Below are 24,449 nucleotides of genomic sequence, written 5' to 3'. Positions count from 1 at the left end.
ACAGAATTATGGAAACATGTGATTTTTGGGACGCGAAATTTGCTTTGCTTTAAACTGTAGAGGGTCTAGTATAAGATAAGAGTGGATTCAAAACGAACTGCCTTGGCTATCTATGCCTACACACTAATCCACGACTTCGCCTTTCGGTAAGTTTTGAACTACGGTACTGTTCGGTAAAAGTTAAAAAAAAATCAGTGAAAAATCCAATAAATAGTAAATTTATTATGAACTTATAAATACTTTGTTCAGTTTACACATGTAACGGTCATTTGAAAATGTAACCAACTGCAGGGTGGCCAGTGAATTTTCATTTTGAAATTCCCGGTTTTTTCTCCGGTTTTCCCAGTTTATATCTTTAAAAAATCCCGGTTGTTAATATTCAACAAAAAAACGAAATTAAACGCATTTTTAAGAACGTGCTGAAAGGAATTCACTGAAGGGATAAATGTGATTTAAGAAGATTCCCAAGATCGTGGGGTTTTTAAATTTGTGTAGAGTCTGAAACTAGAACTTTTTTTTTTTAATCTGTGATTAATAATGGGGGTTATTCCGAGAGTCGAAGTGACTTTTGTCACTATTGAAGTGAGAAAAGTCACGTCGTAGTGACGAGACTCTCCATTTGATTTGCACAGAGAGTCACGTCTCCATTAACGTCTCGGAATAACCCCCAATAACTTTCGTGATGCAAGATTTGGAGAAAAATAATTAAAATGAGAGATTTTGAAAAAAAAAATTCAAGATCACATATTTGCAGGTGCATTTTAAGGGTTATAACAAATTACAGAACAATCTATAGAATCCAGTGGACAAGCCCACGAGTTTTTAGTAAAATTTAAAAGAATTCAAAGTGTTGATTTCAAACAAATATTGAGAAGGATTCCCACACAGCTTTCGAATGAAAAGTTCTGAGCAGAATACCAGAATTATTCTGACATGAAATCCTTAGAAAGTTTTAGATGAATGCATGTTCTAAATTAAATTGTTAGGTAATTCTAGAAGATTTAAAAAGGAGTTGTGAAAAACAAAACTTTGCGGAAAATTCCTACGTGATTCTGAGGAGATCGTGAGGAAAATGACATGAATTTTTAAGAAGTATTCCAAGAGAATTATGATCAGAATTCAACAAGAAACAGAGTTCTAAGATTGTTCTGACAATAATTTCAACCCTAGTGCGAAAGATTCATCACAGAACTCCAACAAAATTGATTGCAAAAAAAAATGCTGATAATTAGAAAGAAATTCTTTAAAATACTTCCAAGGGTTTCTAAATAAAAATTTCGAAAGAGTTTTGCTGTTTTGAATAGAGTTAAAAGATTTTCAAAGGAATCGAAATCTCCAGATAGGCTCAAGATAATAGGCCTTTTTAATGCACTACCAATATAGAGTGCGCCAAGCGAATTCGAGAGGAAACGTCAGCCAAACCATTTGTTTACATCAGAATGAGGATTTTTCACAACGCAAATTAGAGCATTTTTCATTCAACATCTTGCCAATTTCTATCAGTAATTGCGATATTTAACGATTTTTCACAGATCTGAACTGATTTGCACTTGAACTATTCACATACAAATCCAGAATATAATAACCACTAAAGCACTTTTATAATTTTCAATTTTTCTCACCAAAAAGAAATATTCCTAGACATTAGCAGGATCCTTGCAAAACCGATACAGCATTAAACTTTTAAACTGTAAATCAGGTTTTTGAGCATCTCAGATGAATCAATTTATCGGGAAAAGTAAAAAAAGTGTTCCGCTGCCTACGTCTCACGACAAACATTTCTGCTCACAACACTCTTTTTGACGTTCTCCTATTTACCACCAGAGGTTGAATCGATCGTTTAATTTCTATTAAAAAGGCGTATTTTAAGAAGGATTCCAATTAAATTTTTAGAAGGGGTTGCAAGAATTCACTGGTAGTTATTACGCGGAGTGTTTTCTGGCTTATTTCAGAACAATTTCAAGATAATTCAGAGCAGAATTCCAAGTTAATTCTGGAATTCATATCGTGAGATTTTAGAACGACGAAAAAATTAAACCCTGCAAAAGAATAATTCAGTTTAGGTTTTTACAAATTTTTGTTTCCAAAGTCCAGCATCTTCAATATTTTCTTTTAAGGACCAAGCACTTTACATCTGAAATTGAAACGACAAATATCAATTTGCAATATTGCTGAGTGATTAAATTCTTAAAACAATAAGATGGGAAACTGAAGAAAATTATGCAGCAAATAGAGCAAGACATTCATTTGGTAAAGGATTACTCTGTTTTAATTGCTTATTCTGAAATTCTGGTATAAAAATTTGTTCTTATGGTATGGTTAATTTATTTTCCCGGTTCTCTCACCGATTTCCCGGGTTTTTCCCGGTTTTCCCGGTTACTTTTCAAATTCCCGAATATTTCTCGGTATTCCCGGTTTTCCCGGTTTGCTGGCCACCCTGCAACTGGTTTTGCTGTTTGTTTTTTTTTTTGGTGATCTAAATTAATTGTGTAGGTTATTTCTAACAACACTGACAGTACAGTCAAGATAGGCGCAGCTCGATGGGCTCTGGCTTTGAAAGTTTGTTTGGGTCAATACCAACCAGTCCGCTCCTCTCTTATAGCAGACGCTCAATGACTCAATGAGCAAAAGTTTGTGGCTTCTACTCCCGGTTCATCTTTGACATCTGGAAGTCGTTTGGGTTCCCAGAACTTTCGATGAACAGAATAGATCATCGACTCATAAGTTAATGAGCATCTAATTTGATTAACGTCTACGTTGAAATAATAGTCTTCTCTTATAAATACAGTGATGGTGACGACTGGAACTGGAGGGAGTTCAGCTTTCTCAGTCATAGATTCACTCTAACAATTCCAATCTAATCTACCATGAAATCAAAAAAATGAGTAGAATTGATAACCACATGAACGAAAATATTGACGATAACGACAGACAAAATTCTCTCTTGTTAAAGGTCAAAACCATGGTCAAAACGTCGAGTTGATTAAATTGAAAGCGTTTGAGTGAATTTACGGCTGAAAAAGCCGTTAAAGCAAACAATATGCAGCGAGCGAAAGCCCATAAAGCAATACGACGAAAGCCTTGGATGAGTTCATTATATTTGTCATAGTAATTCTCATAAAAAAAAACTTGAAAAGGCCAGAGCGATTCAAGTAAGAAAGTTGGACCATGAAAGTACCAGTAGTGCCATGCAATATCATTCTGTTGACATTGCTCATGGATTCATTTGGTGAGTTCGTTCCTACTTATTAACACTTGTGATCAGGCATGGAAAATCATTTGCATTCATTTCGTGCGTTCATTTACATTCATTTAACGGCGCCGGTGCTGTAGTGGTAAGCGTGGTTACCTCTCACCCCAGCAGGCCTGGGTTCAATCCCAGTCGGCGCACGCCGGGATGTTCTGAGGCATAACATTTCTGATCACGCCTTCCTTCGGATGGGAAGTAAAGCCGTTGGCAGGCTTCCGGAAATCTCACGCGTACACAAATGCGACAGCGAGCTGTGAGACAGAGCGTCGCATGACTCTCAAATCCATGGTGTGCTACATTAATTGTACAAAAGAGAGACCAGAACGATGCGCGCGACAAGCTACACGCTCTCAACAAATTCAAGCGTTTCAATTTTTTTTTGTCTCATCGCATTGCTCTCTCAATGCGACGCATGTATTCAATCACATGCGACTGTTTCATTGCAACATCTCAATGCGCTCTCTCAGGGCGCCATCGCCGTGCGCTGTTTCGCATGCCTTGACTCTCGCGGTCCCATCATATGTGATGTTGTCGGGTGACGAGCAGGGAATCAAAATGAACGATTCAGATAAAGATAATGGCATTCTCATTTTGGTTACACTCATGATTAGTACAAATCCATAAATCACAATGGACAGTTCTGGAAACGATAATGCGATTATCATTTGCGTAACAGATCATGATCATATGAAATAGTGATAATCTCAGATCGTCACCATCAGCTGTCGTCACTGAAAATTCCCCATTTAAGACAAGGCTAATCAAATACCCTATAATATGTGAATTTTCGGAATGATAATCCATGATCTTACTGTACACTGATCATGATTCCGTTAACTAGTATTTTTATCGTCGGTAAGCATCGGAAGATAGCATTTTCTTGATTCCCTGGTGACGAGAGAAGGGACTGGAAGGGTTTGTTCACAGAAGACTTGTGTGCCCTTTTCAAATGGGGTGAAGTTTTTAAATGGTTCCAGAAATATCTTCTAGTATAGATTCAAGCAGGCTCAACACATGGTTCCAGAGTTATACTGGAATCACCACTCACCACTCATGATCCTAGGAAGACGCAATTGCTTGTCGAAAGGATGCTAAAGGAAGGTAAAGGAAGACTACGTGAGCGGTGGATGGCAACCTTACGGTAGTTGGGATCAGGGATGGAAAATCATTTACACTCATTTCGTGCATTCATTTACATTAATTTGTCTGTAACTTTTTCCATCAGCAGAATACCCTTAAATTTATGTATGAAGCTTTTGTAGCTTTTGATATCAACTACAACTTTTGTTAATAATTAAAATCTGAATCTCTTATGCATGACGAACTAGAGCTGGCAGAACATGTTATTGTTTTTCAGTGAATGCAATTTACATTCACTGAAAAACAATGGTGGGTTCTTATCGCTCTGATTAATCATGCATAAGAGATACCGATTTGAGTCATTTGCAAAAGATGTAGCTAATATCAAAATCTTCAAAAGTTTCAAAAACTATTTTACGGAATTCTGTGAATGAAAAAAGTTAGAAGGTGCTTCAAAAAATTTGGTATTTCTTACACGTGAAGCTCAAAATATTTGTAGTTTTGCGTCAAAATTTCAGCTCAATTGATCATAACAGAACACATTTACAACATGTTAAACTTGGCTAGTTTGTATGAAAACGACCTTTGTCCGATCAACTTAGCTCAGTGTACGTAGGTACGAAATGCTGGATTAAGGTTAATGTAATAAATTTAGGAAAAAGTTGTGTCATATCTATATTACGGATTGTTGCTAAGCTTCTTGCTTCAAGAATTGTATTGAATACCTGTCAATCAACAAACTTACTACGGCAGCAACTGAATTCTTCAGATGTGTTAGTGCTCACAGGATAGTTCATATCAGCCACCATGATGCTGAATTGAAACAATCAATTTGCGACGACAGATTTCTAAATAGTCCTAGTGTTAGTACCGTGGACCCTCGGTGAAATTAAAAAAAGCATATGTATTAACGAGGAAATAAATCACAACTTGATTGTACATTTCGCTTACCAAAGCCACATCTCTTCCTTCATTCGTTTTAAATGGGCTATTTTTCAAGTTAATCCTTTAATCAACGAAAATTGCCGCTAGGAAAACTTTGTTGGTCATAACAATCCGACACCTCTCCTCCATGCTCGATAAGAGTGTAGTAGCTAGGTCGCTTTCCATAGTTTTCAAAACAAAACAACACTTTTCCCACATCAAGAACACGAGTTGGTCTTCCAGTTGAGTTTGTTATTTCGATGTCGCATTGAAACGTCGCTTAGCGACGTCTCATTGCGAAAAGCGCATGAGCTTCGGCTCACGCGACGTCGCATGATCCGGAAATGTGCTGTGCTTACAAAACAGTGAGAAACACTGACATTATGAGAATGTGAGATGCGACAAAACTGAAGAGAGAGAAACAGAGTGCTACAAATCTCTTGCGCATGAGACTGCTATGACTTTGAGACTATTCGTACTTTGGAAAGCAACCGTTTCGTGATGAGTGTGTGAGTGTTGACCACATTTTGCGTCCATTGCTGCAATGGACGCGCTCTGACCCTCGTTGGCGTACAACAATTTGCCATACAATGAAACTACTGGAAGATCTCCGGTTCTGATGGAGGAGGCTTTTTGGATAGCGGAAGATAAAGTGTTTATTGTGTTGTACCTTTTGACTATAGTTTTAAGATGTATTGTAAAGTGACCAAGAATCCTCGGCTCTGTAAAGTTAATTCGGTTGGGCCATATCAAATAAATTATTAAACAAAAAAAAACTCATGAATACCTAATTCTGTTCCAGATACCAAGATTTGGTGTTGATCAGCCTGACATAATAGGTAAAATACCAAAGGATAATACCAAAAAAATGTGTGTTATATACATAGCAAATACCAAAAATTGGTATTTGGATACCAAAAGAATACCTGTGTGGTATTGTTTAATTATTGCATTTGCTTAATATTTTTTGGTATTATTCTTTGGTATTTTACCACTTATGTCCGACTAATCCATACCAATATAAAGAATCGAGATATTCGTTCCTGCTCGGGATGTGTGTTGGGGTCTCAGATATTCAGTAAAGGCACGGTATTTCCAAGCTGATGGGTTCGATTCCCGGTCCGGTAAAGGAAACATTTTGGGCTGTAAATTTTGACTTCCCAGGACATAGAGTATAATTGTGCTTGCCTAACAATGTATGCATTGGTTGGCATAGAAAGCTCTCAAATAAAAACTATCTAGAACACTAAGTTGAGTGCCAGGAAGAGTCACTCGTAAGAGTAACGTAAAAAGCCTGCATGTAGCCTTCGATGAGAGTAACTCAGAATCAAAATTTCAAAAATTGGCTTTAATCGCATATCAGTCCCATATGGATTTTCGCCAATTTTAAGATAATAACGCTATCCACTGTCAATTAACATTTACTTTCATATTATGTGATAAAATTACGGACTTCAACCAGGAAAAAATGGGAAAACAACATCAAGTCAATCTGTCCAATCCTGAAATTCAATCGTCCAGTTGTCAAGTTTCAGTTCTGCCTTTTGTATCGCCATTTTTTTTTTGCTGATATAACTTATCATGCAAGCTGCATTGGAACTGATTTTAACCTGACAAAATTATCGATTAATGTATTATGATTTTTTTTAAATATTAACATGGAAATTGCACTTCTTAACTTCAACTGCCATTTTCTCAATGCCTTCTTTTTTCAATAGGACTGATATGGGATTATTGACAGTTTACTCAGTGACTGTGTGAAATTTTCATCGATTTTCTTCAAAAATCGATTCGCATTTCAAGAAAATTGATGAATATTTCACTCCACTGAGTAAGCCCACTTTTTGCCATTTTGAGTCGAATTCGATTCAATTCTGAGTTGCTCTCATCGGTCGTGTAGAAGAAGAAAAAGATTGTGCTATTCCTTCATAAAAGCATGAGCATGAGCGACCGCCCGCGGATGCAACTTCGTTATTGCCAGATTAGCTATAATTACACAGAGAACCAATAGACGTTGCTTGGGACTAGCAATCATCCTCGATGTGTAAATACTGTTGATCTAAAACTAGGCAATACCAGCGCCGGCCACGTCCGAATGCTGGTCAAGAAAGGAATGGGTAGGAATATGCTGACGTAATACTCACTTTAATGGAAAGAGAGAGCACCTCTGCACTTCCATGAGAAATCACTGGGATGTTGGATAAAAGGGTTGAGATTGCAGCAGGATTAATTTTGGTAAACGATATATAAATCGGTTGCCACAAGGCCACCGAGCTCCGTACATCACAAAACATTTACGATCAAGTTGCCGTTCAACTAGTTGTTATCCCGGCGGTGACCTCACCGACGACGACAACAACTGCTCTTGAGAAGGATTTGATATAGATTTCCGATCAACACGTCTTTCATGAAACTCAAATATTACTCCTTTATGTACCGGCCCTCAAACCGAATTTCTTTACGCTTTACATTATATTATGAAAGAAATCCGATTTAAAGTATAGCTTTATAATGTGAAGGAGCTTGGGATTGAAGCCAGATTTTCTGCTCAGTAAGTAAAATCAGTCGCTACAAGGCCACCGAGCTCCTAATTTCACGAAACAATTACGACCAAGTTCCTATTTCTGTTACTGCTGTTACAACGATAAAGCTACTCTTGATAAGGATTTGAAATAGATTTCCGATCAAATCGTCTTTCCTTAAACTATATTTATTTTACGTAGTCCAAAAATTTAAATTAAACGGAAAAAATATAGAATTAGTTAAAATAGCAAATACCTATTTTTTAAACTTTTGATACCGATATGCTCTGGCAACGCTGAACAGAATAGCAACCGGATGAGAGAAAAGAGTGAGGTATATGCCCAATATTAAAAAAAGGTGATATTCTCCAGTATCTCATGAACCTCTTGTAGCTTGGGAACCTTTATTGTTCTATAGAACTATTGAAAATATCAATTAACTCTGGTACACTACGACTAGAAGAACCGTAGAGCACCTGAATCATTAAGAACTACAAGCATGATCACAACATCAGGAACAAATGGTATTTCATTACCCGCTAAAACTCCTGAAAACTTCATGAAATTTTAGTATTCTCTTCTTCTTCCTCTTCACATTTCAAGCTTATTGCATATCGCATATTAGCTTATTACGTGCTCTCAACTTTGTGTTCTACTAGATGCACTTCAACAGTTATTAGTTGGGAACTTTCGATACCTTTACAATTTTTGCGTTAGTATGATTGTGTGGCAAATACAATCATACTCTCTATACACTCCAACCCGAAAAATTCCTAGACCAGACCGGGAATCGAACCAAGCCATCTCCATGGTCTTGCTTTGTAGCTGCGCCTTTACCGACTGAGCTAAGGAGGCCCCGTAACGTGGGTAGATCACCTTTTCGTGGTACGTTACGGGATGTAAGTTCTGCCACCGGTTCCTAGTCCTGCCTACTTCAAACTAGGGGAACAGAATTTTTCACTAATCCAAGGAACACATCTTAGGTCCTTGTTACTTTTTATGCCTTGTTGATAGTGACAAGACTCGGCTTTGTCCACTGATGATGATCTTGAAACAATGAAAAAATGAGTTAGTTAGTCTTCATATGTGTGATTCCTAATCTTTTATTAGTTGTTCCCTAGTTTGAAGTGGTTAAGACTAGGGTTCTGATGCATGGTCATTATCGGTGTCATTCCTTAATTATGTTGCTAAGGGATCCAATTTTGACTGACTTTGGAGGGTATTTCAACACTCCGAAGGGTATAAATAGCGGGGCCTTTCAATCAGAGTCGGATCCTTGCGATAAATGCGAGAATGACAACTGTAAAACAAATCGAATACTTCATCATTTCTCAATAGTGATGGAGTAATACGACATGCACTAAACTAAGGACACGGGATATACTACAATAGATCAAATAACTGGTCGCAGTGGTGTTAGGTCCCAAACAGAGGAAAAAAGGGAGGCTTTCATAACTTTCAAAACTTCCAGCAACTCTTTGTAGATCGAACTTTTAAAAATCATTGAAAATTATGTTGGTATTAAAATGTCCGTGTGAGGAGGAGTGGGGACAAAATTGATAAAAAACGCCTGAAAATAAAACTGAATGTCTTAAAAAAAATCCACAAATCTAAGAGCTATAGAAGTCCCGGAACATTAAGAAATGTAAGAACTCCCAGATCTCCAGAAGCTTCTGTAACTTTAGAAACCGTTTAGATCTCCTTCAACGTTGAGAGCACTAGAAACGTCAGCTGGGACTGAATACAGACCCACTGTTATAGGAAAGCAGCTATGCGTACCATTCAACCACCGATGCCGTCTTTCGCGCTTTTGTCATATACATTCGTTATTTTCAGCCAATGCTGAATACTGGTGTACGAGTAAACTGCTTACAATTGGTTGGTTCCTTAAATTTGACCTCGATCCCTGACAAAACCCACTTTCTGCTCCAGGCGACTTCCACTAGAAAATACATTGGCCCTGTAATTAGTTGTCCGATAAAATAGCTTCCTTTCGATACGCGTTCACACGCTCTGCACAACCCCTTCGCTTTTCTACGATGAGTATCGAATTTGGCCCCCTCTAATTTATCCTTTATATCCCCTTTTTGCTGGTAGATTCAGCTGTCTAGATGTCATTTTATTCGACCGTGTGAAATTTTTGCACTCTCCTCTAGCAGCTCTACCGCACGCTGATGCTGCTGCTTTGACGGCTTCGACGATGAGTAGTAGGACGTGTAATGACTCTTGAAAAAAGTGGCAATTTTCCATCACAATCTAGACGAACAAAAACTATGCTCGCGCCTTTGGCAAGGTCCGGGTGTGAATCTCACTGAGCTTCTACCTACCTACCTACCTTCACAACGTTGTGTTGGCATAGGCGCAAGGTGAGATCTAGGTGGCGTGATATCCAATCCAGCCTTCAGTCAACCGGCTCAGACAGGAGACGGAAATCTAATCTCAGCCGATCTGTCGAAAGATCAGGGTCGTATTTGGGAGTGGAGTCTGTGGATTGGTAGAGCTTACGCGACACTCGGTCAATCTATCATCATTGAAATATTGGATACTGTTCTTTTCTAAGGAACCGTAAATCACACGGTGAATGGCATCATGTCGAATTCTTCGTGGTATTATTATTTTTTCGAGTGGAGTTTCTGATAGACATCGATTGCAGATATAATTGGTGATTTATTGATCTGAACTGTTAGCTTAAATCAGATACCGCAGATGATTTACAGCACGGTGCCAATGTCATATTTTTGCACAATTTATTGCAGTCCACAGGAGACGGGTCAATTTGATTCGAACAAAATCATTCTCATCTAAACCAAACCGCGCCCGGATTCGCTTCGCGCTCCGGGATCTCCACAATCCTCTGCAATCAACCAGCTTCGTCCAAACACTGTGCAACAATTGAGTCATTCCAATGTGACAATAGGCCATCTCTAATCGCTAACAATCGTACGTCCGTCGCAAATTTAGATCAAGATCTGAGGGTCCGCTTCCCGAGAGCGTGCCGCCGCCGGCTGCCACCCCCCGTTGGCACTGTCGAAAGCTTTGACCAATCAAGATTCGGAGGAGCCGGTAGCTCGTGGCGGAATCGATTTTATACCCTCAGCCACCACGCCGCCGAAGTCGTGTTTGTTCGTCGAGTACGTCGTCGTTGTCGGGGATCAGACGCCGAAACAAATCGCGCACGTCAAATTAGGGCCGATACGCTTGAATTACAATTCGACTCGGACGTGGGATTGAGCCGATTGATTAACATATGACCTGATGGGATTGATCTCGGGATGGCTGAAACTGGAATGCTGTTGGACGATTATGGTGATTGATAGTGAAAGAAGCTTACCGGAGAAGGTTAGTGGAGTACGAAAATGTTTCGAAATTTGATGGGCTTCCGAGGAATTAAGCAGTTTCCAACAGCTTAGGAACAGCGTCACTTAATTTCTCCTTGAAGATGTCTTGGTTTTATGTTACTATCAAGGCTCTTTCGGAGCTTAAAATATCGTCAAGAAATGCTTGAACATTTAAGCTTATTCTTCAATTATGTTGACTGAGTTGTCAGCGAAAAGGTTAATCACCACAAACTTTGGTTCAGATTTGTGAGATCTTGTATGCTTTGAAAATCCTCATGGAATGTTTCAGTAGCTTTAAGCGTGAATCCATGAATAAAAATAAACGGCAAAAGCCAGAAAAACCAAAGTTCGAAAGGACCAAAAATCGAAAGGATAAGAATGTATTGATGTTCACAATAATTCTACAGATCGTCGAAGGTTCTGAAGCTCCAAGAGGTTCCTGAGATTATGAATGGTTTGAAAATCTATTTGAAATGTTTTATAAAATGTAAATTTGACAGTAAGACAACGCGTCCGATCCGGATCTTATAAGTGTGAATATATGGCAAATGACCAAAGGTCGAATGGACAATGTTGACAGGTTGAATTATATTTATAAATTCAAATAGTTATAATGAAAACTGGCCATGTTGTAATTAAGGAGTCAACTGCAAAAGTGAGGGTCTATCGAGCAGAAAACATCAAACAAATCCATGATTTCAGAGTTAACAAGTCAATTATGCGTTTGGTACGATACTTTAGTTAATAAGCTACAGAACGAAGTCAATGAGAACGCGTGATATGAAGGTTTGCACCCATTATTCCCAAAAACAAAATAAAGTGCTCCGACCGAATCAATTTTTACCTTCATCCGATAGGCCGAAGTGAATTCATTTTCGTTTCATTGGCGTTTCAATGCGTTAGGCCGAGTTTAGCGTCAAGAAGCAGTGTTAGACTTTTGACAATATCTCAACGATTGGTTTCTCCTAATCAAATCTTACGATACGTACGGAAAGGTAAATAAATTTGGAAGCCATCAGTAATAATAACATTCCGTTTGGTGCTAAGCTGCGCTAGATTAATAAGACTAAGTGCGGGTTGTGCTTAATAGGCCGGAAATGGGGTAGTTAACCCTACAACTTTCGAGCATGTTCAGTTGGGTTTCTCTTATCTGACAGAATTGCTAATGTTAAAAAGAAGGAATCAAGAGTGAGAAATAACTTTCAGTTCGATTATTCAAAAGCTAATGCTACTTGATTCGCTAAAAATCATTCGACTTTATGTATAATTAGTCTCTTTTTCAATTAACCTTGTCTATTTTGACCTTAAGTTAAATCGTCCTTTAGAAAATTTCACCGTTTTGACCATTAGACCTTTTGACCCATTAAAATCCTTTCGAACTTTTATACATTCGACCTATTTTACATTCTAACTTCTGACTTATCGACCTTTCCTACAATGGGCAAAGGGATGAAAAAAAACGAAAGGCTGAATGATCAAAATGTCAAATGATCCAAAGGTTAAATGAAAGTAAAGGGGATAAAAGGTCAAAATGAAGTTAGAGGGACAAAAGGTCTAATGAACGAAATGTCGAAACGGACAAAACGTCGAGTGGACAACAGGTCGAATGGACAAAATGTAAAAGTAACAAAAGGTTCAATGTACAAAAGTTCGAATGTACAAAAGGTCGAATTTAATTTAAAGGGGTACAATTTAGAATTACTAAAAGGTTGAAAGCAAACGATCGAAAACGTCAAAAGGACGAATCACTTTTAGTGGATCACAAAACCAAAAGCATGATAGGTCGCAAGCAAATCGGAGATGGGTCATTAGGCCGAATACCACTGAGCGGAACGACATTAGGCCGCCGAATGGTCCCTAAGTCGAATGGGTCATTCGGTCACCACTGGCTAGAGCGTTGCACTGAGTAATTTCCAAAATTAGGCAGGAGGAGATATTACCGGAGGAGTGGATGAAAGATGTCGTATCTAAAATGCCCAATCTACAAAAAAAAGGCAACAATTGCTGCAACTACCGATCACACGGTGCGAGCACTCCGCTGAGCGCCGCCTACAAGATACTCTCCCTAATTCTATGCCGCCGCCTATCACTATTTTCAAAAGAGTACGTGGGGCAATACCAGGCGGGACTCATGGATGCCCGCACTACCACGGACCAAGTTTTTGCGACTCGGCAGGTTCTGCAGAAATGCCACGAATACAACGTGCACACACATCATTTGTACATCGATTTCAAATCCGCATATGACACAATCGATCGCTATCAACTATGGCAGATTATGCACGAGTGATGTGCATTGTTCGAGTATGTGGGACACTCTCAAGTTCCTATGAATCTCGAAGGGGGTTACGGCAAGGTGATGGACATTCGTATTTGCTATTTGACATCGCGTTAGAATGTGTGATAAGAAGAGCTGGGCGATCTTCAGGAAATCCATCCTGGCTTCGCCGATGACATCGACATCATGGCACGGAACTATGAGACAATGGCGGAAACGTACATCGGACTGAAGGCTGAAGCTAGGCGTATTGAACTTTCCATCAACGCATCACACACAGATAAAAATTTTGAATTTTAAATGTGATGTAAACATTCATTCACGTAAACTTAAATTTAATTTCACGCAACCAAGCAACTTGTAAACAATGTTGTTTACAAAGATGGGCTTTTGTATACAATATTTGCTACATTGCATGAAATATGTCAGAAAATTACATGATATATAATGTAAACTTATATGATATGTGACGCTCCATTTATGTGCATCATATTGAACAGAAATTTACACAACTTTTCGAACTGTGCAGGCAAAATACATTAAAGGAAGAGGTTCTAGGGAAGACAATGTTAGCCTCCCACCCCGAGTTCAGATTGACGGTGTCGAAATCGAGGTGGCCGAAAATAATACCAGTAGAGAAATTTAAAAACACATTATAGCTGGGAATCGTATGGAACGGAAGGTGTTGCATACTATCTACGGGGGATTGCAGATGGAAGACGGAACATGGAGGAGGCGAATGAACCACGAATTGCACCGGCTGCTGGGAGAACCATCTCTGAAAAATAGGCGACTACAATGGGCTGGACAAGAGGAACAAGAAGAAGAGGCGCGCAACGGGCAAGGTGACCTGCGGACCCTTTGCAGACTACAAAGCTAGTGAAGAGTGGCCATGGATCTAGTAGAGTAGAAACAACCTCTTCGGACAGCAGATGAAATCAAGGAATTAGCCGGATTGGTAAGGTTAGGTCCTATTCGCTAAAAGTTTGCACCGATGTGGCACACGACCGATGAGAGTCCACCACCACCGAAATGGGTCAAATGGGTTACAATATGCCCCGTAAGAACTGCTATGTTTCATTGAAGAAATTATCTTAAATAAGAAATGTTTTCAGATAAATATTTTGAAGCTTGAATGAACTGCTCATTTTTTATAGAAGGAGAAATGTTAATCATATGCTTAAAGAAAAAAAATGGGGACGGCATAGTCATCGATATCTCTCACGTCAAAATTCACGAATTCAAATCTCAGCCCCAGACAAGTCGCGGAATTCCTCAGCTAAAATAGATCGAGATCCCGATTGTTTTTCCAAATTTTACTTCTTAAAACATTGCTTGAGTCCAAGATCTTCAAACTTACCTAAGCTCCAGAATCTAGCATAGTTTTCCTTGTTAGTAATCTTAAATTGGGATAAGGAAGGGATCCATTGACATTTGTGTAGCTCATATTTGCTTAAGATATTTAATAATTTCTTTACCCCGTGTTATTCAAATGGGAGCTGGGTACTCAGGAACCCCGCCACACACGTAATACTAATGTACGTCGATTGTGGTACTGGATTAAAGGAGTACAACGGTGCTACAATAATGTCTGTTGAAGGTATAACAGTATAAAAGTACAAGGACAATTTTCATTATTTTTCTAAGTGCGCAATTTTGATTTATTTTTCAGAGATCCAGAATCTTGCCAAGTTTAAAACATTGCATTCAACGTTCCTTCTAAGAAAGAGATCTATGTAAATTTTCAAATTCCCAGAAATACAGAAAAATTTAAGTTCATTATTCTTCCTTTTCCTTTTGACGATTTGTCCATTCAACCTCCAGATCGTAGAAAACTGCTTCTAATAGAACGAAAAAGAGATATCCTCGGGTGATATTTGAATAGCTTTATGCCCCCTCGAAACGACCGTCAATTGCAGTGGTTTGTTGTGATGTTCGGGGTTCAGTGGCCTAGTGGCGACCGTGTTTGCTTACTAAGCAGAACATCGTGGGTTCTATCCTATGCCCCTTTACATTGCTGAGCTGATTCTTACCTACTACCTGCGCTCATTCTATCCTGAGATGCTCATGGATATATACTCGCAACAAGCATTTTTTGATGCCCCAGGTTCTTATTCAGCTCAAATGTGATTACCCCAACCCTTATCCCTTAAACTAAAACCTTTAAACTAAGATCATTTTTCTGTATAGACAACTTGTCACGATTGGGTAACGCTGAACTATGCTATAACTGAAATTAGTTACATTGCACTTACCATAAGCTTTCCGTGAGATGGGCGCTACTTTAAAAGAAACCCACGTTACTCCACTTGTAATCCATTATTCATCCCTTATCCCTTATGCCGACCTGATCGCTGATCACCATGGAGTTAAAAATCGCGTGAAAACGATTGGTTATCCTTTCGATTATAATCGCGATGTGGGTAGGTAGGTATATCTCTGTTACACTACTATAAACAGTGACCGTCCGCCGTCACCGTAGTCGACGTCACCGTTGTGTGAATCGCGTGAAACGCGGAACGCGTGGAAATTAAAGACAAAAAGCGAGTAAAAACGCAATGCTGCTGTTGGTTGGTTGGTCGCATGATTGCTGGCACAGGCAGGTGATAATTTATTATTCTTTTTCAGGCGGTACCAAAAAAGGTGCGAAAATTAGCACTTGATACACTTGACGAATCAGGTGGCGGTGGTGTTTAAAGGCAAACGCACCGCCGACATCATCATCGGAACGGGAGAAAGAACAAATGGCTCTGAAGGTTGGAAGGTTCGTCCGCACGGCCGTGATTGGACTGACGGATTGTTGGTCGATTTATGGATCTGGTGGAATTAGAGGCTTAAAAAGTGCAAAACCGAGTCGGTTTGAAGTGGATGACATCGCCCGTAAGTGCCGTGAGAGCTGGATGGTGGGAAAATACCTGTCGAGGAAGATTTTTAATTGACCGTTGGTAGCTCAGTATCCTTTGTCCGCAACGTACATTCCTTTCTCGATGTAAATACAGCCATTCCATAGCAAAATGAAATAGAGGTTCTCAGAACTTCTTGAAAATTTAAAGTTTTGCTCCTAATCGAAAAATATCAGAACCGTATTCTTTTATTTTGTCGATTTCAAAGATCAAAATAGCAAATGAAAGGTAATTAATAATAATGGCTATTTTTAATTACCTTTCATTTGATATTTTGATCTTTGAAATCGACAAAATAAAAGAATACAATTCTGATATTTTGCGATTAGGAGCAAAACTTCAAATTTTCAAGAAATTCTGAAAACCACTATTTCGTTTTGCTATGGAATGGCTGTATTTACATCGAGAAACGAATGTACGTTGCGGACGAAGGATAAAGGTTTTCCAACAAAAATATAATTTATTATATTTTTTGACTGGTACGTATGGAGATTTCTTTTAGATGTCTAGGGTAATCCAAACAGTTATTTTTGCATTTCCCGACGTTTCGGCCGTTTATTGTGGCCTTTTTCAAGGATTAAACAGTCTACCGTTTGTCGTTAAATGTTGTTTGTTGCCACGATAAGCTTGGAGGAGCTTCCTGTATGGTTCAGTGAGTTTTATTTTAATTAACATGGGACTACGACACTACACTTTACAACGGTTATTTTGAAGACGATGGTGGCTTGAAGCGGCTCCAAGCTTATCGCGGCAACTAAAAACATTTAACGACAAACGGTAGACTGTTTAACCCTTGAAATAGGCGACAATAAATGGCCGAAACTTCGGGAAATGCAAAACTAACTGTTTGGATTACCCTAGACTGAGAAAGCCACATATAATAAATCAAAAATATAATGATATTAAAAAATTGGGATTTTGAATTGAAAAACATTGTTTGTATTTGTTTTTTATGGTTTTCATGGTTTGTGAGCGCAATATGTTTTTATATTTTTCCATGAAAATTTAGGCTTTTCTACACGCATATCCAATAATCAGCGATGCATTTTTTCCCGTTTTTCAGTTATATTCTTTTCAAGTTATCAAGTTTTGGGGTTTCACTCAATACTTCTATGCGACTATGATTATATTTTTCTTCTGATTTTTTGATCTTTGAAATCGGTTCAGTCGTTCAAAAGTAATGAATTTATGAAAAATGTCATCTTTGAAAAAAAAAAAATCTATTTTTTCAACCAGCTTAACATGGAAATGGTCATCCTAATAACAAAATAAAAAAAAAATACGGGTCTAATATTTTGCAATAAAGAACAAATCTATTTTTTTTTTTACGAAATTTTGAGAACCACTATATCAATTTGCTATGCAATGGCTGAATAGATAGTAAAGAAAACATTTATCCGGAGGAGCAGTAAGATAGAATAAAACCTTACATATTCTTGATACCTAATCATTTTTGGTACTACAACATCTTAAACTCTAAAATTGAAACCTTCACATGTTAAATTCACTGTTACCAGCCAAAGAATCGCTCATGTATACAGTCGGAGTAAGTGGCTATTAAATAAATTGATAAAACCTCTCATTATCAAAATTCCCACATCTTGACCACGCTCGCTTTGCATCGCCTTATCGTCTGTAGCTGGTGACATTTAGATTAATAAGCGTTTCGCACGGCACAAGATTTACGATGATTACCACTCGTTGGATTCGCCTTTGATATCGCTCCCATCTCTACATCTGCATGTCCACTTATCATGACCATCTCAACCCTTAAATCCTGACCCCACCACGACGATTGGGATGGTTGACAAAGATAACAATCGATGCTCACGCACGACAACTACCACGGCCGCGACGATACTAATTAATGTTGCTTATTAAATTCACCTTAACAATGATCATCATTCCAACGGACTTTACGACCCACGTTTAAACTGAGAAAAATCTTCAATTTAATTTTATGACCAGCCTCTTAACCTCAATTACCACCGTTATTCAACTACCGCAGCGCAGCATGCGGCGGTGTGTGTAACCTTTAGCACTGACTGCTACCGCAAACACCACAATTGTCCTGTAGCTGTATGATGCGTGCGGTTCTTCATTTGTGCCCGCACATAAAACATAAAATAATATTAAATGACAGATTTTCACATGTACATCGCTCGTTACCACCAGTCAGTCAACGGAGGAGAGCCAGTGGACCAAAAAATGTCACCATATGTAATATCTTCAACAGTAGGTTGGATTACGCGAAATGCCGCCACGGTGGCCAAATATGTCATTAATTTGTAATTAACTTCATCGGGGTATTCTTATCCTGCGGGGGTTTGGATTTCGCCCACTGCAGCACGACCCCGACTGGATTAATTAAACGATTATGCAGTAATTTATGTTCGAACCCTTGTTAATTAATCCATTCTCCTCTCGTTTCAGGTGAGCTGGCATTTGTATGCGGCGAAATTGTTAACAAATGGTACGGTAAGATGGAACTGAAGGAGGCTCGCGTTACGCTGAAGCGAGATAATAAATTTACACAATTAAGTGCTGTGAATTCAGACGTTGAATACTTTAAGCAAAAATAATGCCAATCATAATTACAATGTAGAGAAGCTGCTGAAATAAGATTTGAGCGCTCGTTTGGTTAATACATAGGGTAAAATTGTATTTTCTTGATCAAATGACAGTGTAAAAAAAAGTTTAACATTGAGAAGCAATCGATTAAAAAAAAACAAGTTATTTTCAGCTAAAGTGAGTAAATTCTGAAGATTAATTCCAGAAGAATGGCTAAACAGAACTCATTATTAATCCAGAAGATGTGTGACTTATCGGATGCCCACATAATGTATAGTAAATAGGCTCCCATATCTGTCCAGTTGTGTAATGATCAGGGAAACAATTCCTTATATAATCTCAACATGCCATGCATTTTAAACTTTTCTTTTTATATTTTTTGTTCATTAAAAATAGACCACAGCTTCAGAAAATAAGCATATTCAACCTTCCTAGAGCATTAGGGTATTTTTTAACCGGGTGTCACTTTTAAAAAAGCTTTAACATTGCAACGAAATATAATAGAGACCTAAAATTTCCATGAGTTTTCCTAACATTCGGAAACATTTTGCTGTCAAAAGAAGCCATTTGATCAATACAAATGATTTTTTTATGATTAGTAAAAATGGGCATAAAATGCATTCCTTTGAACAGTGATGGAAAAGTTCCCAAAAAATCACTATGACTCGCGAACTTTTCCCTTGGAGAACTTCGTGAAATATCGCGAACATTTCATACACTGCCTTTGAAATTGAAGGAAAAGTAATGATTTACGCCAATTATTAAAATAATTAGTATTGCTTGAGTGAAGATGGCCACCAGAGCACAACTTTCTTGGACTACATTTTTTTAAATATACCGTCTCGAAGTCGGAGTTGGAATATTTTTCAAAGACTGCACAAAATACACAATATGTATTTCGAAAAATATGCTTCTTTCCCATATACCTCACCGTGAGAAATTTCAAAATCTCCATGATCAAGACAAGTTTTATAGGTCGTTACCGAATCTCTCGAGACCTGAGTGTACGGAAAGCATGGAGAGGTAAACTTATAAAATTATAACTGGCGCAATTTCCGTTAGCTGCTTTTGACATCTTGAGCAGACCACACATTTGATTCATGATCGTAGAATTTAAAAAAATTAAGTATAAGCTTATTATACTTTTAAAAAAATCTCTTCGAACTTCAGAAACATTTCAAGATGAACACTGCATTAGGTCCTAAGTTACATTGGTCGACTGTTTCATGGCCCCTCCTTGCATCAATCATATCTTTCGATGGATAATTCGTCGAACGAGGTTGAAGATATGATCACTGTGCTACAGTGGAACTGCCGTAGTCTAGTGCCTAAGCTAGACTCGTTCAAATTTTTACTTCACAATTCTGATTGTGATATATTTGCTCTCTGTGAAACATGGCTTTATTCCGATAAAGAACTCAACTTCCACGATTTTATCATTATACGCCTGGATAGAGACGATTCTTATGGTGGAGTACTTTTAGGGATCAAAAAGTGCTACCCTTTCTACAAAATTTCCCTTCCTGCTCTATCAGGCGTCGAAATCGTCGCTTGCCAAATAAATGTGAAGAACAAAGACCTTTGCATAGCTTCAGTTTATGTTCCACCAAGAACCTCTATTAGTCGTAGTCAACTCTGGAATCTAGTTTCGATTCTTCCATCCCCAGTATTAATTCTGGGTGATATGAACTCCCATGGTACTGGATGGGGCGATCTATACGATGACAATAGAGCGACTATTTTTTACGATTTATGCGACGATTTCAACTTGACTATTTTGAATACTGGTGAAGCGACACGTATAGCAAAACCTCCGGCTCGAGAAAGCCGACTTGTGTTCAAGATCGCTATTGTCTGTGGAAGGTTATCAATGATCCCCATGGTAGCGATCATTTGCCAATCGTCATTTCAATTAAGTGTGCCCCTCACTCTGCAGAACCATCTCGTGTTCCATTTGATCTTACAAGGAACATAGATTGGCAGAAATATGCAACGGCGGTGACAATCGGTGCCGAATCAATAGATACGCTTCCACCATTGGAAGAATATCGATTCCTCGCTGATTTGATATACAATGAGCTGGAAGCACAAAAAAGAAAAGTTCCAAGTGCGCCCTTCAAAAGGAGGCCAGCCACACCTAGATGGGACGAAGAATGCACAAAATTGTATGTAGAAAAAACTGATGCTTTCAAAGCTTTTCGTAGGCACAAAACCTCCACATATTTCGAGGAATATTCAAAGCTTGAGACAAAGCTGAAACAATTAATCAAAGCAAAAAAACGCGGTTATTGGCGCAATTTCGTCGAGGGACACCTTGTGGAGGGTGGCTCGCCACATGCGTAACCGCTCATCTTCTAATGAGAGTGAAGAATACTCTAACCGATGGATATTCGATTTCGCTAAAAAGGTCTGTCCGGACTCAGTTCCAGCACAACACTTTCTTCGAGAAGCGTCTCCGAGCGGCAGCTCTCTGGATAGACAATTCACAATGCTGGAATTCTCTATGGCTCTTCTTTCATCGAACAACTGTTCACCGGGAAGCGATATGAAAAAATTCAAATTTTTGAAAAATCGCCCAGACATCGCTAAAAGACGCTTGCTAGACTTGTTCAATTCCTTACTAGAAAATAACATTAATGGAGACTCGATCAGTGGGTCGAGGCAAATAACTTGCTATCAAATACACAGTTTGGGTTCCGCAAGAGCAAAGGAACAAATGATTGTCTAGCGCTGCTTTCCACAGATATTCAACTGGCCTTTGCACACAAGGAGCAATTGGCTCAGTATTCTTGGACATTAAGGGGGCTTTTGATTCAGTTTCCATTGAAATTCTGTCAGACAATCAGCACAGATGTGGACTTTCGGGAATTTTAAATAATTTCTTGTACAATTTGTTGTCAGAAAAGCAAATGAACTTTTCCCTTGGACAACTGACAACCTCCAGAATTAGCTCCATGGGCCTGCCCCAAGGCTCATGTCTCAGCCCTCTTCTTTATAACTTTTATGTCAAAGATATCGACAACTGTTTGGCAGAACAATGCACGCTTAGACAACTTGTCGTCAGATATGTGTCTTCCTTGTTACAGTCCAGACCGTGCTCACTTCAACAATCGCAGTTCCTCAATTGAATATGATCTGACCATGAAACAAGCAACTCATGACGAAACTAGAACCGCACTACCATTCATGCTGGCGACAACGCTCTGGCGAGACAACGAAACCTTACCCCCAAGCTCCTCCCCTGATCCTATCCTTCGACAATGTACCTCTCTAACCTCGAGTAAGCCGCGAGTATTCGGCCCAACTCCTACTAGACATAGAATTAAGTGAATTTTGTTACAAACAAAGAATAATGAACTATCGGCTCCGTAAAGCTAACACGGTTGAGCCTTCCAAATAAACATACTAGTTCAATAAAACACATTGATCGATTATCTTCGTCGACTTTCTCTTTCATTAATAATTTGAGCACAGAACTGTTTCTTGATGTGTTTTTCTTATAAGATGCTAGATAAACGCTTCTTTTTTTAATCTGAGTGCTGAAAATACCAGGGAATGTCTTTACATGGCCGTGAGGATGCAAAGAGAAAGTCGACAAAGAGAATCTATCAATGTTACTTAGGACCTAATGCAATGTTTAGCTTGATTTGTTAAAATATCGCACTCATTGAACAACAAAATCATATTTAATGATTTTACAGGCACAATTTGAACTTATCTCACAAACCCAGATCTAACATGTATTACTCTAAACCAATTTGTAAACTAGCGTCCGATATAAACTTCTCTACAAACAGCGCAAGTTCACTCTAACAGCATCTCTCCTTAATTTGAAAACAGCAACAACGAGGCTAAACTACTAAAGATTGCAGATTTACTGCCTTCATTCCAAAGTATCTGTACTTTTCCACACTCTGCCTCTGGCAGACTCTGGCAGATACACTTTCCGTCCGCCGTTGCTGTTGCTGCTGCTGCTGCTGCTGTTGTCTTCCTGCTAAAACTCACCGCACATATCCAATGGGTAATTTATAGACTCACCCCGGACAGCTCGGTCAACCTGTTGTAATTTAGCAGAGTGCACTTGCCATACCTAGTCACATTGCACCACCGCCGACATCCGACATACCTTTCGAACAAGATGATAGAGGTTAGAGATTACGCTTCGGACTCCTATTGCCTGCCTGGTGACTGACCATTTGCTCCCTCCATCCAGCAGCAGGTCGTAAAGCAGCTGGGAAATGTTTGTTTTCATTAGCTGCCAGAGAGCAGAAAGCAGTCACAGTCGGTGTGGGGAAGAAAAAATGTATCACGTTTCAAAAATAAAACAGTTTCACCCGGTTATATTGGCAGTGGTCTCAACGGCAACCAACCATCATCCGCCTCTTCTTTAGCCTCCTGTAAGAACGTTGTGGAAGCATAGAGTACGCGTAAATTATCTCCAATTTCGATCTGCTTTGGTTGAGAAACACACTCGGACAACAAGCCCGAAGTTCCTTTTAGAGAGACCAGCGCAGAAAGCCAACGACGACGACGTCCTCCCCAGAGAGAAAGAACTGAGCTGCAGCCACCGCGTGTTGAATTATGTACTGGGTAGCGCGATAATAAGGGGCAGAAATAAATTCCCAACTAGTCCGCCATACGGATTAACGCCAATTTTTCGTGTTCTCACTTAACGTGAGAAAATTTTGCTTTGGATTAGCACCAACCGCCATTTGAGCGAGCAAATATTTGCCATAGCTGGAAGTGTCGCACAAATGTGCTATATTTGGACGTGAACGAATTCTGAGCGTGTGATTCGAGCTTGTTCGCTTGTTCTTCCACACCCAAAAGGGGTAAAGCGAGACAATGAACGTGCTCTTGAAAATTATCAGCTTGTTTACTGTGAATGTGATGAAGTTATTGCGTTACGTAACCAATCGCCCCTTATCATCGTGCTTGCTTCCGTGTTTGATGAAACGCAACCAAACCGTGTGTAGAGGTGCGGAAATTTCATCAGCCTCTTTAGCTCAGTGGTAGAGCGCTGGTCTCGTAAACCAGCGGTCGTGAGTTCAATCCTCACAGGAGGCACAGCTTGATTTCATTTACGGCGGAGAGAGGAGCAAGCTTATTTTTTATGTCTCTCCAGAGAATTTATCACACAGAAAATAACTCAATCCACGCCCGTTAATAGCCATGCAACCGTCGCCTTCTGCTGTTGGTTGCCACGCCAAGTAACGACGTGCGAACTTGGTTCAAATACCTAATTCAATATGGTCGTAATTAAACCGAAAAATAATTAACACTAGCGAACAAACATTTCTATCAACATCTGGTGCTGGTGCGACTCGATAGCGTGGAGGAAGCTCTCTGCTGCCAAAGGCGGATAGTAGTTGCATTCCCCAGGCACACCGTGCAACAACGACACGCCACGACCACAACGACGACGACGCAAAACTGAACAGCAGCAGAAGAAGGCAATTAAATGAAGTTGTTAACATGGTCCAATGAATGCTGTTATTTGAATCGCTGCAATTCTTCTCTATCTCGGGGGGTTCAATGCGTTGTCACATTTTAGTGCGCGGTTGCAGAAAGTAGCACTGCCAT

At 39.1% G+C, this 24,449-nt stretch overlaps 2 protein-coding genes and 1 non-coding gene across 3 annotated transcripts in view; 2 read left to right on the top strand and 1 right to left on the bottom strand.

Moving 5' to 3' along the window:
- The window catches only part of Nox (NADPH oxidase), a 242,636-nt gene that overhangs the window by 71,538 nt on the left and 146,649 nt on the right, over positions 1-24,449 (top strand). The gene's annotated exons all lie outside the window — the stretch shown is intronic.
- Positions 1-24,449, bottom strand: part of LOC135705766 (ejaculatory bulb-specific protein 3-like) — a 173,934-nt gene that overhangs the window by 112,932 nt on the left and 36,553 nt on the right. The window lies entirely within an intron of this gene.
- TRNAT-CGU (transfer RNA threonine (anticodon CGU)) lies at positions 23,862-23,933 on the top strand. Its single transcript has one exon. It is a non-coding gene; the product is annotated as a tRNA-Thr (tRNA).

This window comes from Ochlerotatus camptorhynchus, unplaced genomic scaffold, assembly GCF_037179485.1.
Source record: "Ochlerotatus camptorhynchus isolate MF236.1 unplaced genomic scaffold, CSIRO-AGI_Acam_v1.1 ptg000274l, whole genome shotgun sequence".
NCBI lineage: Eukaryota > Metazoa > Arthropoda > Insecta > Diptera > Culicidae > Ochlerotatus > Ochlerotatus camptorhynchus.
This window is presented reverse-complemented; position numbering and strand designations above follow the sequence as displayed.